At 38.2% G+C, this 3,937-nt stretch overlaps 1 pseudogene; it reads right to left on the reverse strand.

Moving 5' to 3' along the window:
- Nucleotides 1–647: 647 nt before the first annotated feature.
- The window catches only part of LOC111241516, a 23,061-nt pseudogene continuing 19,771 nt past the window's right edge, over nt 648–3,937 (reverse strand).

Below are 3,937 nucleotides of genomic sequence, written 5' to 3' on the forward strand. Positions count from 1 at the left end.
CGTACAGGTGGCAACGCTTTTGGTTCCTCAAACACTTCACTAAAATGTTGCAACATGTTATCAAGGACGCTCCTCTGCTCTGGGTTCAGGCCATCATCCTCCGCTTTTCCTTCATCTTCCAATAAATCACAAACCGACATTATCAAAGAATTCCCATGAGGAATCCCTTTCAACAACCTTTCACCTTGATTGGTTTGTACTTTCATAATCTGTTTTTTCAAGTCCACCGTTGTTTCTCCCAAAGTCATTAACCACGACATTCCTAATATGATATCCATATCCTCCAAGTCAAAGAGAAATGCATCAATTTCAAATTCACCCTCATCAAACCTCACCTTGATACCTCTACAAACACCTGGAGTTTCTGATTTGTGTCCGTCTCCCATTAAAACCTTCTTTTATTTTGTTCTTTCCCACTTCCAACCCAATGCTTCCACAAGTCTTCTAGAAATAAAATCATGAGTAGCTCCACTATCTATTAAAAATAGCATAGGAATCTCCCCAATCATTCCTCGCAACTTCATTATTCTTGGTTGATCACCATTGCCACTCGCGATCGTACAGATATTCAACGTCGTGCACGGAGCCACCACCTCGTATTCCTCGTCATCGTTGTCACTTTTTTCTTCCCCCTTGTCACATGCAACTTAGATCTCTTCGTTAACCATGATGACACGAAGCTGCTTAACTGGGCACCGATGGAGGGGTCCTAATAAGCCACCGCACTTATAACACAAACCCTTTTGTTTCCGGTCCAAGAGATCCTGATAGGTGAGATGATTGGCTCCTCTATCTTTCGGTCCTGTTCTACTTTGCCCACCCCAATCTTTTTTTTCACCTGGGCTTGGACCATTTCCTCCCCAATTGCCCCCATTTTGTTTTGGGCTAGTTTTGCCCAACACACTAAATACAGGTCGGTTTCCCACTTGGGTTTTACCTTCACCACGTGGCTCACCTCTTCCCTGCCACATTCTGCTTCTTCCTGACATCTCCACATCAATGGCACGCACCACATTCATCATGCGCTCCTTGGAGAGAGGGTTTGCAACGTGTAAGCTTCTCATTCTGGCACGAATGTCATCCTTTAACCCATAAGTAAAGTATGAAAACAACTGCTCGTCATGCATTCGTGGTACTTGAGTAATCAAATATTCGAAACTTCTAATATAATCCTCCACACTTCCTGTTTGTTTCAAAGAAACCAATTGATTATAAACACTTCCTTCTCCCATTCCTCCATATCTCTCCAACATCTCCATTTTTAAATCTTCCCATGTTAACTCTTCATATTCATTCAACAGAGACGGAAAAAAATGTATCGTGCTACCTTCCATACATAGATGGGCAAGATTTACACGAACGGCTTCTTGTGTCTCTTGGACATTAAAATAAACCTCTACCCTGTCAATCCACCCTGCGGGATCTTCACCATGGAATGACGACAACTCTATTTTCTTCATCGATTGGCGAAACTCCAACAGATCATCTTCGTCAAGCAATTTCATACTCGGAAACACCCTCGGTATAGTCTTTACCGAATTCGTTTTCTTCTGTCCTACAGACCCCTGTCCTTCGTCCTCCTCCTCTCTACCCTTTGTAAATTCTGACATTAGATTCAACAACTTTGATTGATTCTCAGCTGCTTCCTCACGTAATATTGCGATCTGCTCTGCGGCGTCCTTACAAACATTTTCCAAATGGGTTTGGTTCTATAACGATTGCGCAACTAACTCCTCAACAACTGCCTTGAGCTTAGTCACCTCTCCCGCAACAAACCCTACCTTTGTCTCATCATTCTCCTCAGCTGCTTGCTCCCCTTGGGTGGTATTGTTCTTCTTTGGTGGCATTGTTTGCAAGTATCCGGCAGGTCGGACCAATAATAGGGATTTTTTAAAGCACAGAAAAATTAAATTAAGACTGAATATGGATGGTTATTTATTCTCTGCAAAACAAGAAAATCAGTACGATATGAATATCTCACTGCCCATAGCCAAGCTCCTTAGAGAAATCAAGAATGGTGCTCTCTCTACTTAAAAACAACTAATTGTCCCCATGAACTTTCTTTGAGATTCTTTTTTAAATCAACCACACCCATTTCTCTCTCTTCTAACCAACCTATTCCTCCCTACTATGCCACGTCACCTTTCCTACTCTTTTTCCTCTCATATACTCTGCCCCACCTATGCTTGGCCGTTTCTTCTTGGATCAAAGGTTCATTGAGCCCAATAAGGTTTGGGTCTGTATGACTACATCTCCACCAACTCTTTAAATTTGAACAAAAATAAATAAATCGCACACAATCATAGTAATAGAATTAAGAGTATAGTTATACCTAAAAAAATATAACTGCTCTTTTCAAATTTATGTATACAACGAAAGAAAATATATATTTTTGGGTGTGGCATTAATTGGTAAGTGCTCTCCAACTTGGAATGCGTTAGTATCTTTGCAAGATATTATGGAAAATATTGAACTTTGTGAATTGTTGAAGGCGACTAATTTTTCAATTGTGTATAAAAATCAAACACTATTAAGATTTAAAAGGGAAGGAATTTGAAGTATGGTTGACATGCACGAATAAGAACTCCAAATGCAGGAATACATATATATACTTACCAAATGGTAGAGGAAGAAGAACTCCAAAGGCTCATTACTGTCATCATGACTCATGGATTACCTGAATATATGAAAAATAGTGAGTTATTAGGAAAAACTTTTTATAAAAGATTCAGGTTTTTTTTTTTAAGCTAAAAGATTTTATAAAGAACCTGAGATTGTTCGTAGGATAAAGATTGTAGTGAGATCTTATTCAATTTACTATGAAAGTTTTGATATTGTATTGAAAAAGACACTTTCAATTTCAATTACGAAAAAGTGCTAGGAATACACTGTTTGACACTATCTTCTTTGTTCTATCATATTGAAGGGAGATTACTTTAAGAAGCTCGCTACCTTCCTTTCTATTTCGATTTTTCTCTCTTATATTAAGCCACTTAACAGCACACACTTTATTATATCTGAAATTCATTGAGCATTGCAAAATGACAGATTGCATCAAAATAACGGACATGCACCAATAAGTTTCATTCTAAAAGTATAATTATTAATGAGTTCTTACCTGATCGGGAAACAACTTTTGGATCGCTTTGTTAAGATCGCCGTGAAATATTAAATCAGAATCTTTTGATGTTTGAATCTCCAAAAAGGTTGGCACTTTAATGACTCCTTGAGAGAAAGTTATCATATTGGGACATTCAGCTACCATCACGTTTTTCAAATATGAGCATTCCAAAGTGGCATTCCCAGAATAAAAGCATACTAGCTTTGGCAAGGAATTCAGCTTAATTGATCTTAGTCGTCCAAATACTATCTCATCACAACCATCTTCATCGTCCTTTTTCACAATTTCTTTGATTGATTCACACTTCTTTATGCTTAGAGTCTCAAGTTTCACCAAACTTTTGAGTGTTGCAAATGTGAATAAATACTCCATCTTTTCACAGAGCTTCACATATACCTCTTTAAGATTGATGAATGACACTGCACAAGAAACTATGCTTTCTACTCGAGGGCAAGTGCGAAGCTTTAACAATTCAAGCTTTTTGGAGTATGGTTGTACCCACGTGTGCTCTAAACCTATACATTCCAACTCCTTTAATTCCGACAAATATAATCGTTTCAATCCAGCAAGTACATTGTCGTGAACTTTAAACTTTTGAGAGGGAAATATCTCCTTCATACCAAAGCATTTCTGTACTGTAAGCCGTTCTAAATTGGGTATCTTGTGAAAGAAATCAAAAGGCAAACTATCTTTCTCATTGTTATCATCCTCAAAGGATAGTATAAGACATTTTAATTTAAAAAGAAGGTCTTGTGGCAAACGTGCATCACTCATAACCTTAATGTTTTCCTCATTGAGTGTTAGTCCCTCTAGTTT

This window comes from Vigna radiata, chromosome 4 (genome assembly GCF_000741045.1).
Source record: "Vigna radiata var. radiata cultivar VC1973A chromosome 4, Vradiata_ver6, whole genome shotgun sequence".
In the NCBI taxonomy this organism is placed as follows: Eukaryota; Viridiplantae; Streptophyta; class Magnoliopsida; order Fabales; family Fabaceae; genus Vigna; species Vigna radiata.